The sequence below is a fragment of the Adiantum capillus-veneris genome, chromosome 27 (assembly GCF_014529385.1).
Source record: "Adiantum capillus-veneris isolate H3 chromosome 27, ASM1452938v2, whole genome shotgun sequence".
Taxonomy (NCBI): Eukaryota; Viridiplantae; Streptophyta; class Polypodiopsida; order Polypodiales; family Pteridaceae; genus Adiantum; species Adiantum capillus-veneris.
Window position 1 is genome coordinate 42,028,719 of NC_140957.1, and position 15,428 is coordinate 42,044,146.

Genomic DNA, 15,428 nt, shown 5'->3' on the forward strand with positions numbered 1-15,428 from the left:
ATTGACTGACCCTTGCTCAATGAGCCCCCCCAACCATCCTCCTAAAGTAACTGCATAAACCCGGTTTCAAACATTGTTTCGTGACTACCCAACCCACTAAGACCCTCTTGAAGGAACACTCTCTTGGCTGGCTAATGCTCCCTCGTTAACCCTAGCCATTCGTTGACCACCTCTAAGTCGCTTGGGGATGTGTGCATTGTCGTGACTCATTGGAACTCGCCTCTAAATATCCCTAACAATCAATGACATGCATTCATAGAGAAAAGAAGAAAACCAGCATTTCAACTAGTAGGTCTGTCATGTCTTGTTGAGGGGAATCAAGCAAGATACCTCAGTTTGGGAAAGCAAAAGAGGAAAAGGCAAAAGTCTTTATCATAAATAAGCTCTTCGTACGTGCAAGCATTATATATCTCTTTGTCTCTCTCTCTCTCTCTCTCACAGGATAGTCTCCCACGACGTTGAAATTCTCTTCTTCTTCTTCTTCTTCTTCTCTCTATTTGTTGTGCGTGCGCCCTGCAGAGCTGTGTAAGCAGCAATGGAGACTCTCTCTCTCTCTCTCTCTCGCCCCCCATACAAAGCTTGTCTTGCCACACTCTGTGTGTGTGCATGTGTGTGTGTGTGTGTGTGTGTGTGTGTGGGTTACATGAAGGAGAAGGGGCACTCAATCGCAAGGCTTGTTGGTAGGTGTCCGCCAGGCCAAACAATGTCTTCACCCTGCGCAGAGCATGCTATGGAGAGAAAGAGAGGGAGCAAAATGCAACATGTGTAGTCCATGGCAGTTAATGAAGGCTGAGGACTCAGTGAGGAACGCAACCTGTAGAGCAGAGTCGGCACAGAGAGCAGCTGATGCAACGCGGCAGGGAGGTGTGGCAAATTCAAAGGGTGTTTGCTTGTAATCAGAATTTCGATGATCTTCAGCTAGATTAGTACACTGTGATGTTCCATGCTGGGTACGTTTTGCTTTGGCAAAGCACACAACACAAGCAGTAGCATACCAATGAGGCAGCCATCTGACGGTATTGCTCCTCTACTCCGACTGTAACAAACAGAGGAGGGTAGACGCCCACCATGTGAACAGCAGGCCAGCGAGGCATCAACACAGTCACTCTGTGACGCAGGCCACGTGACGCATGCCAAGGCGAACAGGTGGCGGCGTGTGCAGGGCACGAACGGTTTCCTTTGGAAAGAGACGGAGAGCAATGACGAATCTGGAGAGATTCGAATTAATGAACTTCGACAACATACCTAAAACCGAAAGGCTATTGTAATCAAAGACTATTTAAGAAATTTGTTTTCTGCAAACGTATAAAATGTACATAGTACTCCTTATTCATTGCACAAAACTCATAAACCATAGAAATTTGTTTTCTGCACAATACTCACTATCCATATACCATACTCATAAACCATAGAACTTTGTTTTATGCACAATACTCATTATCCATATACTCATAAACCATACACAATTTATGCAATAGTGAGTGAGTCTGTGTGTGTGTGTGTGTTTTTGAGATAAGCATGGCATGGCTGTGTGTGTGTGTGTGTGTTTTTTTGAAATAAGCATACCATGGCATAATCGAAGACTGTGTGTGTGTAATTGAGCAGCATGGCAGAATCTCATACCTCGATGCCTTCAACAACGTCTGATCACGAGCTTGTGGAGGAGAAGATGCGGGAAACAGCGAAAGGCAGCAGCGAATATATGCAAGCAGACCGTTGCGCATGCCAGCAAGGGGATGGAGGGCCGTTGTGGTCTCTTCTTTTGATTGGCCAGCATGGCTGGCTGGAGTGGGGAGACGTAGCTCTTCTCGACGAGCGGCCAACACAAAAGTGCATGCCACGTCACATTTTACTCAGCCGGTCACCTTGTGCTCACTACAAGAGAGAGACATGTCAAAGAGACCTGAGCAATACCATAAGGCTGAGTTCAGACTTTAAGTGAGGTATTGAGGCACTCACGTTTCAAAGTTATTGTACTAATGGATCACGGGTGTCATTAGGGATGCTAACCTCACATTAAATATGACCAACTTTGTTTTCGGTGCTTTGTTTAAAATGTCAGTGTTGACTCTTAAGGAGGGATTCATGTGCTACGTAGCCTATAGGCTAGGTTCAGACTGCATGCTCCTCCCCATGCATACCCACAAAAAGGGTGCCCAAGTAGCAACGTCCGCAAGCTATTCAGATTGTAGCGGACTGTCGGCCCCCATGCTCGCCATGTCAGAAGGCTTGCTCGCAAAGCTACAGCTCACTCAACGTTGCTCACTGGTCACCGAGGGATTTGACAGAGCATGGGTGGGGTGGGAGACCGGAACTTCGTTGAAGCTAGTTGGGCGTGACTTAGCTTGCCAACAAGACACTGTTGGGAGATGGGCGTTGCGTAGTCTAAACCACAATTTCCTAAGCGCCTCTTTTAATTGGCTCATCAATTGAAAAGTGCTCCATTTTTTAGCAGTCTGAACGGGGCCATAGGCTCTCTGCAATTTCCCAAAAGTAGAAGGTCCATGTGAGTGTCCGGTAGCCATAACAAGGCTATCGGCCTCATCGTCTTTATAAACTCCTCATAGGCATCAGTACTCCAAGTAGCAAGAACCAAGCCAACAACAATAATATGGCAGTGGGAGCCCGAAAGCTTGCAACTTTTGACACATGGCTAGGGGACACACTCGCCACTCTCTCTCTCAAAAAAGTATTGCATTGAAGTCCACCCAAACTAACTAACTAACTAACTAACACTCTCTCTCTCTCTCTCTCTCTCTCTCTCTCTCTCTCTCTCTCTCTCTCCCCGAAAAGGCAAAGGCCTCATATGTTGACATGTTGAGGACCGTTTATAAAATCTTGGTCCAACTCTCTCCTAGGATGCATCCAACGGCAAAGGTTTCGAGTGATCTTGGATGAACGGGCACTCGAAGGTCCAAAATTTCATGGAAAACATCCCCATGGGGCCTCACCCTTAAATTATTGAGCACTTATCACATATATATATATATATATATATACACACACACACACACATTGGGTGGCCAATATGGCCATCGCCATCACAAAAAGTGCCAAGGAGGAGGGAGGGGCATCCCCCACTACCACCCTCTCTCTCTCTCTCTCTCTCTCTCTCTCTCTCGCGCGCCAAGGATAGGGTTTCGCCAAGTCTCTGCTGCCACAACTCCCCGCTGGGCGCAGGGCAGCGCCCTGTGGGGGGGTTATGCTCCAGCTTCTGCTCCCCTCAAGCCAGAACTAACAGGTCGGCCCCGCTCGAAGGCGCTGCTACGTCGTCCTTGGCACGTTGCCCAGCCCGTCAAGCGGCACACGGGCCTGTAGCTTCAGCAGTGCCACTCTGTCATCCTCGGAAGTCTGTTCGCAGCTCGGCCTCAGTCGTCCTCGGCACACTGCCCAGCCCGTCGAGGCCCTCCGCAACGGTGGTCACGAACAACAGTAGCAACAGAATCACCCTTGGCAAACTCTGTCCGCTGCCTCAACCCGGCGCCCTGGATTTCAACCACTGAGTATCTTTTTTTGTGGGTTAGGTCTTTTGACCCGCAGCACCGGTTCGCACGCAGTTTTTGCGACAATGACTACTCCTAGCACTCCGGCTCCATGTGCTCACAAAAGCTTTCTTGTTGTGGAAGCTGCCCCCAGGAAGGACTCTTTCGCCCGCCAAGAAGCCAGAATCTCGGCTCTGGAGACCCAAATACAAGAGCTCATTAGGGAAAACGTAGCCCTCAAGAAACGCCTACACAAGCTCGAGGTCACAAAGGAAGAAGAGAGCCAGGCTCTCCTTACAAAAACAGGAGAGGTTGAAGCCTCCATTGCGGAGTCTGTCACAAAGGTCCAAAAGGAGGTCCGAGAAGTCAAAGAAGGCATCACACAAAAAATCGGCATCGAGTTTAAGGCCGCCCTCCAAGAACGCCAGCTACGAGAATCCCTCGGTCTTAAAGTAAGGATCGGAGAGCTCCCATCACCATGGTGCACCACCGAGGACACTCTCGAAGAAGCGATTATCAAGCTAAATGACATCCTGCAGCCACTCATTATTAAGCCCAACACAGTCTCTTGGCTCAACGACACAAGCAGATGCTTGCCACCTGGGCAATGCACACTTACCTTCAAGGATAAAGAAGAGCGGTTGAGGCTTTTACGCCAATCCCGCCTCCTCAAGGGAACGAATTTTTGGATGGCCGAGGAGTTAACTACAAACCAACTCAAACTCAAAGCAAACGAGCTCAAGAAAATGCATGAGGCTCGTAAACAAGGAAAATGGGCAGTCTATCGAGATGGTCGAGCTCTCATTCAGGATTTTCGAACTCCCAAGAAGACCCCGTTGCTACCGGCAACAATAACCACTTAGGATTTTCCCCCCTTGTTCTATCATTTTGTACCCCTCCTTCCCAACTTAGGATACGCGGCTCATGTGCCCGTTTGTATGACTCCCTTAAAAGCTAGTACTCCCACGTCGAGTCTTCACACCCACCAATTGAGTTGTACCAGTATTATGATGGAGCTACCATTGTAATTTGTGTATTTGGTCCCATAGGTCATATTTGACCTCCGAGGACGATAATCAATCAATCTATCTATCTCTCTCTCTCTCTCTCTCTCTCTCTCTCTCTCTCTCTCTCAGTATACACATACACACACACACTCTCTCTCTCTCTCTCTCCAATCGCCGATCTAAAAAGATCGATGTGCTCCACAAAGTGAGAACTTAGGCCCATGCATTCATTTCATTTCTGTGCCCTCAGTTGCAATTGCCCAATCCGGTACGGATCTGCTACCGACTTAGACTTCAAACTTCCATAACTTCTTCATCGTAGCTCCAATCGATGAGCCGTAAAGATAGGTCGATTGAGCACTTCAAGCACTACAACTCTAGATCATAAACTCCCATTTGTGCTCACTTTAAGCATACTCCTATTTAGCATCATTAAGGCATCTGTTGGCCCCTTAAAGCCACATCCGGCATACATTAACCGTAAAAATAGCTTGTTACCAAGCCCTGAACACTGATCACTAATCAAGTAAGCTTCAAATAAGCTTGCCGTGTATTTTTCTAGTATATTTCTTAGCATGGGAGCAGAGTTGCACGACGTCCACCCCCTCTGAACCTGCACAGCCTCCGGTCTGTGCCAACTGCACTTAAGAAGCATCATCAAGAGCATCATCAGACTCATTCTCTGATGCAGATGAGGAAGCAGAGGATGATATTGATGAGTATGAAGATTGCCTAGATCATGTTGACTGTGAACAGGCTATCCACAGGGATTCTACATGTCATAAAATCTAATATCTAATATCTAACCAACCCAAATGATTCTCTCATATTAAATTGATTTTTTAAACGGGAACAAGCGTTAAGATATAGACATGTGCATATAGATCTATCTCAACATGGGGCAAATGGTAAAGGGGCCCAAAAGAGAGATGGTATATCAAAGAGCAAGGCTAACCAATGGAGCATAAGACCTTAGGGTTAGCTTCATTGAAGACCTCCAATAATGTGTGTAAAAGTCCTTTGACCTTAGGTAAGCTAGGGGCGCGGGAACCCGACCCAGCTCGAGATGCTTGTCCTGCTTGTCATGCTTGATGATTGAGGTGCTTGAGATGCTTGAGGTGCTTAATTATTGAGATGCTTGAGGTGCTTGACATGCTTGAGATGCTAGGGTTGCACTTAAGGTGAGAACCTAGCCCAAGCTTGAAGTGCTTAACGGCCAAGCTTGTGGTGGGAACTGGGCCTATGTTTGAGGGTCTTGAGGTGTCAAAAAGTCAAATATTCAATCCCTACAAGGAGGGGGCGAGCCCTACATGAGGGGGTATGAGAGAGAACACAAACACACTCACACAAGGCATGCATGGTACAAAGAAAGCAAGAGGGACACTTGTCAAGTTCCTCCTCGTGTTGCCCTCATGGTGTGCCTGAAGCCTATTGGTTGGCCACCCAAGGGGTCCAATAATAATTTAGGAGATTTAATTAATTGATTTAACATTTATCTAGCCCTCTCTCTCAACGGGGAAAGGGGGACACTTGTCTCAATGTTACCCTTGCTGCTTGTAATGCCTCCTGCTTGTGATTGGCTAGGCCTAGAGGGGTCCAATCAGCTTCAAGCATGAGCTACAAGGGGGGGTCGACCCAAGCAAGCTAGGGGGTTGCTTAGGGGGTATACTCACCCACACACACTCACAAACACTCTCATTGTGTGCTATGCAAAGTGCAAGAGCTCCCTCTCCTTCTCCAAGCAAGTAGAGGTTGAGAGCCTACACCAACACTCTTGGATATGGAGTGCAAATCCAACCAAGAGCCATGCTTCAGTGCTTAAGCTTGCCATCTCCTTCTTCTTCATTACTATGCTATTATGTATGCTAGCAACAAGAGTTATGATAAGTGAGGAACTAATTCTTTCTCCTACGAAATGTTTCTTCTTCCTCTTCCCTACCCTCATTCCCTGCTAGCTCTCTCCACCTTCGAAGGTGTTTGAGGTCTTGGGACTGAGGCTTGGGATAGTTAAAGCTTTCTTCAAGTTTATGTTATGTTTGTGATGCATGAAGCTTTCCATCTTCATTGCATCATCTAGATCACAAGGAACACAAAGATTGTATTGTAACAAGTCTCTCTTAATGGGAGAAATCATAATACAAATGCCTATTGGAGGTGGGACCGGCTCCACATAAATCCGGTCCTCAACTGTTGTCATGTTCTCTAAATTCTCTCTCTTGCAAAATTATTGTTCATGCTAAGTTAACTAATTGCTATGATTATGTTGCTATATTCAATTATGTTCACCAGCTATGCTCACAAAGTCATTTCTCAAAAGTACTCTCATTAATTTCCGCTACTCTCAAATTAAATAGGCCAATTCCATTACATTGGTATCAGAGCATTTGGTTTCTCTTTTCTTGCTTAAGAAGAGAGGTCCTTAAGTAGCCTATAAATGGTTGATGTTGTTAATTATATTAGGGTAAGTGGAACTGGGATATATTATCGGTTTTGTTGAGCCCACTATGTGGGGGATGGTGAACACCTCGGGAGCTTTGGACTTAATAATGGAGTCTTTTTAGACTTGCCTACGGCTTTACCATTATTGAGCCATAAGAAGTCCAAAAGGAGCTAGCCCTTGGCAACTCTGCTATGTTAGACCTACTCCTCTACTCTCTATAATTAACCACTTCGAGCCGTGGGTGTAGATACTTAAGAGCCGATTTTTAAAGGCTAAGAGGAGTGGCAACTAAGGTTTTGAATTGCCAAAGCATACACTAAGTACATACATAAATTTTGTTAACATGGCTGACAATAATCAAGAGAGTAGAATGAACATTGATAGCTTTGATTTTGCACATGAAGGTGCTAATGATGATGCTCCCATGTTTGTGAATTATCTCGTCACTAGGTTGCAGCAAGCTATGGGCAACCCTGCTTTGCCAGCCGAAGTTACTCAACAACTTTGTGCTTATGGAATTTCCCTTCCTCTCTAAGAGGAGAGAGAGCTTAGGAGGCCTCTTGAAGAGACCCCCAAAAGAAGACTCTCTCCCATTCGAGAGGAGGAATCCAAAGAGCAAGAAAGCAATGAAAGTTTAAGTTCCTCTGAAGATGTGGCTCCACGAAGACGGCGGTCTAGACGATCGTGCACTCCTCCCAAGAGGAAAAGATCAACACGTAGTCCTTCTCCTCATCATTCTGAAAGGCAAGAGAGGAAACAAACGAAGAAAAGGGCTAGGAAGAGGTCACCCTCTTCTCCTTCTTCTTCACCTTCCTCCTCTTCCGACGAAAGTTATGGCTATTCTCCTAGAGAATACAAGAGGGGAGGACATCGCAAATCATTTCCTGCATGGTGAAGGTCACAAAAGCTAAAGAAGTTCAAGGAGGGAGGAAAGAGTATCTCTTTTCTCACCTATGATGGCACCTTCGGTGCTACCGACAAAGTGTTGGCCTTGATAGAGCAATTTGATGCGGCCTTTGGAGATGAGGGCTTCACAGAGTCCTCCAAGCTACGCCATGTAGCTATGCACTTCCAAAAATCAGCTCGTCAATGGTGGGCTAGCCTTCGTGGAAATGGTGAAGCCCCAAAGACATGGAAGTTTCCATCATGAAGCAATTCCTTGCAAGCGATGCAAAGGACAAAGTGCTTACCGAATGGCGCAGCTTGAAGCTCCTCTCCCATGAGTCTATCCACAAATATGTAGACAAGTTTTGGGATTTACATCTTAAGGCTACTGTCTTTCAAAAGATAGACTTTGGCAGCAATTTTGTGCGGGATTACCTGAAGAGATGGCCGAATACATCAACTCTCAACGGCCTGGTACTATTAGCGAAGTAATCCATCACACCATGGTTGCTTCACGCATCAATTTCCATCAAGGGGCTAGACGTAATGTCAAGCCCATGGAAAACAAAGACAAAAATGATGCAAAGGGAAAAACCAATGTTCAAAATACTTCCCAAGTCAATTCCAACAACAACAACAATCGGTCTAAGAAGAACGGAGTTTACAAAGGTAGAAACAAACTCTCTCTTGAAGAGCTTGAAGTTTTTCGCAAGGACCATAAGTGTTTCAAGTGTGGGAAGCAAGGACATGGCTATCGTTCTTGCCCCAAGAAGAATACTCGCAATGAGACTCCTAGGGCTTCCACCATAGAAGCTCGAAAAGAGGATGCTCATTGCAAAGGATCATCACTTTCCTATGCTTGGGGAAAGGTAAGAGAGCATGATGCCTTCATCTTGTTTGACCCTGGCTCTACCCACAACTTCATATCAACGGAGTTGGCCACCAAGTTGGGTATTCAAGCTCTTGAGATGGGAGATATAGTAGTGGCTGATGCAGCTTTCAAGGGACAACAAGCCTCCGTTACTCCCTTGATTGGGAAGTTGAGGCTTCATGTCCAAAGCTATGTCGACAAAGAAGACTTCTTCATCTCTCCTCTCCAACATGAGGATGTTATCCTAGGGGCACCATGGTTTGATCGCATGGCTGCCAACATGAAGTTCCCTGAAAGGAAAATCTACTTCACCTACAAGGGAAAGAACATGTATATAGATGCTAGTGAGTGTGGTCGCACTATTCCACTTGTAAATCCTCTTGATTTTGATAAGTCAATGAAGAGCTCAGTTTCTGCGTACATGATTTTTGTCAAAGAGTCTCTAAAAGATACTAATGTTTCATCAAATGTAAATGGTAGGAATCAAGAAGAGTTAGACTTGTCTAATTTTCTAAAAGGATTCCAAGATGTGTTCATCGATGATATCCCTATGGACTTACCTCCAAAACGAGGGGATGATGACCATCGCATTGAGCTCCTTCCTGGAAGCTCACCACCTAACAAGCCTCCTTATCGAGTCTCACAAGCTCAACAAGAGGAGATCATGAGGCAAGTACAAGAGCTGGTAGACAAAGGGATGGTGAGGCCTAGTTCCTCTCCCTTTTGTTCTCCAGTCCTTTTAGTACAAAAGAAAGATGGTACATACCGTATGTGTGTGGAATATCGAGCACTAAACCATATCACTATCAAAAATAGATTTCCCGTACCTTGGGTAGAAGATTTGTTTGATAAGATACAAGGCTTTACCTACTTCAGTAGGATTGACCTTAAGAATGGCTATCATCAAATAAGGATAGTGGATGAAGATATCTTAAAGACCGCGTTTCGCACAATGTTTGGTCTTTATGAATATCTAGTCATGCCTTTTGGCTTGACCAATGCACCAGCTACGTTCAATCGTTTGATGGAGAAAATTTTTAGACCATACCGCAGATTCACTGGAGTGTTCTTTGATGATATCATCATCTACTCCAAGTCTTTGGAGGAACATAAGCAACATCTCCAAGTGATTTTTCAAGCATTGAGGGAGAATAAGCTTTTTTTCAACCAAAAGAAAAGCGAATTCTTCCTTCAAGAGATTCAATACCTAGGCCATATTATCTCTAAAGATGGTATCCAAATGGATCCATCGAAGTTAGAGGTAATAAAATCATGGCCTAACCCAAGAAATCTACATGAGCTAAGAAGCTTTGTTGGTATGTGCTCATACTATAGACGCTTCATAGCAAAATTCTCTCAAGTAGCAGGATCACTACACGACTTGACTAAGAATAACGTTAAGTTTGTATGGATTGCTAAGGAGCAAAATGCTTTTGAAAATCTCAAAGAGAAGCTTACTTTCAAACCAGTTCTCGTGCTTCCGGATCTCTCAAAGCCATTTGAGGTCCAATGTGATGCTTGTGGTGATTACCTTGGAGCAGTTTTGCTTCAAGAAGGGCATGCCATAGCATATGAGAGCCAAAGGCTCAATATTGATAAACGATTCTTGGGCATTTATGAGAAAGAGCTTTTAGCTATTCTACATGCCCTAGACACATGGAAGCACTACCTATTGGGGACTCCATTTATCCTACGAACCGACCACCAAAGTCTCAAGTATTTCATGACTCAAACCAAGCTTTCCGACAAACAAATGAGGTGGGAAAATTTTCTTTCGCAATTTAATTTCCATATTGCTCACATAGTTGGTAAGCACAATCAAGTGGCCGATGTACTTTCACGACGACCCAAAGTTAATGCGGTTTCTATAGCTACTCACAATGATCTATCCTCTATGATAGATGAGTATGCTACTGACCCTGACTTTAGAGATATAATGTCATCCCTTGCTTTGGGGAAGAAAGAGGAACCATTCACTTTGTAGGATGGTTATCTTCTCCACGGAAATAGGCTATGTGTTACCCATTCCCTTCGTGAGAAAGTTATGTATGAATCCCATGCTCCTCCATATGCGGGGCATAGAGGTATTCAACCTACTCTCCGAGGAGTAGAGACGTACTTCTATTGGCCTACCATGAAAGTGGACATACAAGAGTATGTTTCAAAATGTGTAGTATGCCAAAAGACCAAGTATGATAGAGGGAAGCAACCTGGATTACTCCAGCCATTGCCTATCCCAAATTCAACATGGGAGATTATATCCATGGATTTCATCTTTGGATTACCCAACTCTATCCATGGGAATACAGGAATATGGACAATAGTTGACAGGTTTAGCAAGCAAGCACACTTTATTCCTATCAAAAATACTATTAAGGCACATCAAATGGAAACTCTCTTCATATCTCAGATTTTCAAGCACCATGGATTACCCACATCCATCGTGTCAGATAGAGATCCTAGAATGACCAGTGATTTTTGGAAAGGTCTCTTTGAAAATCTAGGAACAAGATTTCTCTTCGGCCTATCACCCACAAATGGATGGCCAAAGTGAGATAGCCAATCTTACGATACTCGTTCTACTCAAGACTTATGTTACCGAAGTAGATCAAGGCTCACAATGGGAAAAGTACTTACCTCTTGTAGAGTATGCCTACAATAATACTGTACATACTTCTACGGGAAAAGCACCTTTTGAGATCATTGAGGGAAGACCTAAAAGTCCCTTGCTACTCAAAGTACATGGGAAGATCTTCGCCGCCGATGAGTATAGCCGTGACCTACAAGAATCTTTTCAAAAGATTAAGGAGGCTATATCCATCTCTCAACAAAGGCAAAAATCTGTTGCTGCTGATAAGCACAGAAGAGCCTTAATGTTCAAAGAAAATGATTGGGTCTTACTCAAGTTTCCTAAGGCTCGATTAAGGCAAACAACGGGCAAAAATCCTCCGGGCTATCAAAAGTATTATGCTAAACTAGCAAAAAGATACTATGGTTCTTTCCAAATCTTGAAGCCCATCAATGAGACGGCTTATCAACTCAAGTTGCCCAACCATTGGCTCATACACAATGCCTTTCATGTAAGCCTAATTTAAGCCCTACAAAGGAGAGCCACCAACTGAACCAATTATTGAAGACCCTCTCGAAGTTGAAGACCAAGAAGAGGTGCTACAACCCGAAGCTGTCCTTCGGCATGAAGACAAGGTACTACGACATGGTAAGATTATCTGACGGTATCTTATTAAGTTCAAAAATTATCCTTTTGAAGATGCTAGATGGATGCAAGGAATACAGCTTAAGGATAGTATGAACCTTGTCAATGCTTACAATGCTACATTAGAGCAAGCAAATGTACAAATTTCTTTTAAATGACTCATGTTTTTGTCTTATAAGACTAGTCCTCTTTTTAATTGTACACAAATTTAACTATTATGCATGCTTATAATCATGTTTGTGATGATGACGTCTCTCAAACACCAAGTAGAATTTGTCACTCTACTTTGGGAGAATGAAATGGACTAAAGAGCAGACATGCTTGCGGCAGCTATGTCTCCCAAGCACCAAAAGGATTAGTCATCCATCTTGGAAAGATGTCGTAGGGTAAAAAGGGATCCTCTACCCGCTAAGTAAAATTGACTAATGACTAAGGCTTTATCTCTTCTACCTCATAGTCGAGGACGACTATGATTTCAAGAAAGAGGTAATGTCATAAAATCTAATATCTAATATCTAACCAACCCAAATGATTCTCTCATATTAAACTAATCACTTAATGTGGGAGAATAAACGGGAACAAGGGTTAAGATATAGACATGTGCTTATAGATCTATCTCAACATGGGGCAAATGGTAAAGGGTCCCAAATGAGCGATGGTCTATCAAAGAGCAAGGCTAACCAATGGAGCGTAAGACCTTAGGGTTAGCTTCATTGAAGACCTCCAATAATGTGTGTAAAAGTCCTTTGACCTTAGGTAAGCTAGGGCTGACCTTGAGGCGCGGGAACCCGACCCAACTTGAGGTGCTTGTCCTGCTTGTCATGCTTGATGATTGAGGTGATTAAGATACTTGAGGTGCTTAATTATTGAGATGCTTGAGGTGCTTGACATGCTTGAGATGCTAGGGCTGCACTTAAGGTGAGAACCTAGCCCAAGCTTAAAGTGCTTAACAGCCAACCTTGTGGTGGGAATTGGGCCTATGTATGAGGGGCTTGAGGTGTCAAAAAGTCAAATATTCAATCCCTACAAGGAGGGGGCAAGCCCTACATGAGGGGGGATGAGAGAGAACACAAACACACTCACACAAGGCATGCATGGTACAAAGAAAGCAAGAGAGACACTTGTCAAGTTCCTCCTCATGTTGCCCTCATTGTGTGCGTGAAGCCTATTGGTTGGCCACCCAAGGGGTCCAATAATAATTTAGGAGATTTAATTAATTGATTTAGCATTTATCTAGCCCTCTCTCTCAAAGGGGAAAGGGGGACACTTGTCTCAAGGCTACCCTTGCTGCTTGTAATGCCTCCTGCTTGTGATTGGCTAGGCCTAGAGGGGTCCAATGAGCTTCAAGCATGAGCTACAAGGGGGGGTCGACCCAAGCAAGCTAGGGGGTTGCTTAGGGGGTATACTCACTCACACACACTCACAAACACTCTCATTGTGTGCTATGCAAAGTGCAAGAGCTCCCTCTCCTTCTCCAAGCAAGTAGAGGTTGCCTACACCAACACTCTTGGATATGGAGTGCAAATCCAACCAAGAGCCATGCTTCAATGCTTAAGCTTGCCATCTCCTTCTTCTTCATTACTATGCTATTATGTATGCTAGCAACAAGAGTTATGATAAGTGAGGAACTAATTCTTTCTCCTAAGAAATGTTTCTTTTTCCTCTTCCCTACCCTCATTCCCTGCTAGCTCTCTCCACCTTCGAAGGTGTTTGAGGTCTTGGGACTGAGGCTTGGGATAGTTAAAGCTTTCTTCAAGTTTATGTTATGTTTGTGATGCATGAAGCTTTCCATCTTCATTGCATCACCTAGGTCACAAGGAACACAAAGATTGTATTGTAACAAGTCTCTCTTACTGGGAGAAATCATAATACAAATGCCTATTGGAGGGGGGACCGGCTCCACATAAATCCGGTCCTCAACTATTGTCATGTTCTCTAAATTCTCTCTCTTGCAAAAGTATTGTTCATGCTAAGTTAACTAATTGCTATGATTATGTTGCTATATTCAATTATGTTCACCCGCTATGCTCACAAAGTCATTTCTCAAAAGTACTCTCATTAATTTCCGCTACTCTCAAATTAAATAGGCCAATTCCATTACACTACATCTATGCTTGTACATGGGCTGCATGAGGAGATAACTCCTACAGTTTTTATGAAGAGTGATTTTCCCGAGGATGCTATGGATGAAGATCTACATGATAAAGTTGTTTTCCATGATCAAGCTGAAATCCCAACATGTAAAAATTCCTCTAATGATACACGGCAAGAGACTTCCAAGGTTTTTCGTGATGGCTATGAAGCTAGAGGGGGTGATGATGCTAAATCATCCTTGATACTACATAAAGTGCACAGGATTTTTCATTTCCTTGGACAATGTTCCAAATGTGGTTGGATTTGGATGTTATTCCTATTGATGCTTATGTTAGTGATGTCTTGGCTACCAGTAAAAGGGAGTCAAAAAAATTTTAATGCTTTCTGGTAACGAGCTTAAGTTGCCAAAAGCTTATGAGATGTGGGTGTTGCACTATGCTTCAGGTGAAGCTCTAGTATATTGCGGAGCCCATCAATGCTATGCGATATCAATGGTGGTTGATCCAGGAAAATCTAGGGATATTCATAAGCAGATTCAATATGGATGGATATTGTTAAGTATGCATAGTAATTGCGTGCTATTTGAACCAAGGGTAGCATATTTGCACCAGAAAATCTTGATGTTGATTGATACAGGAAATGTATGCTCATGTGGATATTATGATGCTCCAGTATTTGGGTAATTCCTCATTATTCCATTTGATCCTGGGGTCTCCTAAAGTGCAAGTTATAGATTCAAAGGATACGAGATGTCTTTTGTAGCAAGGTTGCATGGTACATGTTTTGTTTTCTAGATTTATGCTAAGTCAAAAGAGTTTTTGGTTATGCGTTCAATAAGATCACATGGCTGGCTTCCAGTTGACTTCTTTGGACAATTGATGAAGTATCTTCACATCTTTTGAGTTGGTTCTGCTACCAAAACTTAAAGTAAAGGACTTGACGGCCATTTCGTGTGCAGACAGAGTAAGGCATACCTGAGCTTGATAGGGTTCCCTAAAGTGAGCTTGATGGTCAAGCCGTGTGCATCATTAACTGGAGCACTTGAGTCTGGCGGTTCACCAAACAGGTTTCCCATAATTGAATGCTGGGGAGATACGGCAGATACGATTCAAAGATTTTTGATGGACAGCTATCTAATGATTAAGCTAGAACATTGGTGATAGGGTAGAAGCCTTATATTATTTTTCATATGTTTACCAGTTACGTGAGTCAGATAATGGCAAAGAGCTGAATAGATGCAGATAGAAGTAAAATTGGCACAGACCGCAGGTTGTGCAGGTTCAGAGGGGGTGGATGTCGTGCAGCTTCGCTGCCATGATGGGAAAAAGATCAAAGAAATGCAAGCAATCTTCTTTGAAGCCTACACACTTATTGAGAAGTGATCAGGGCTTGTTAATAGGCCAAGTTTGATTATTAATGTATGCCAAATGCAGCT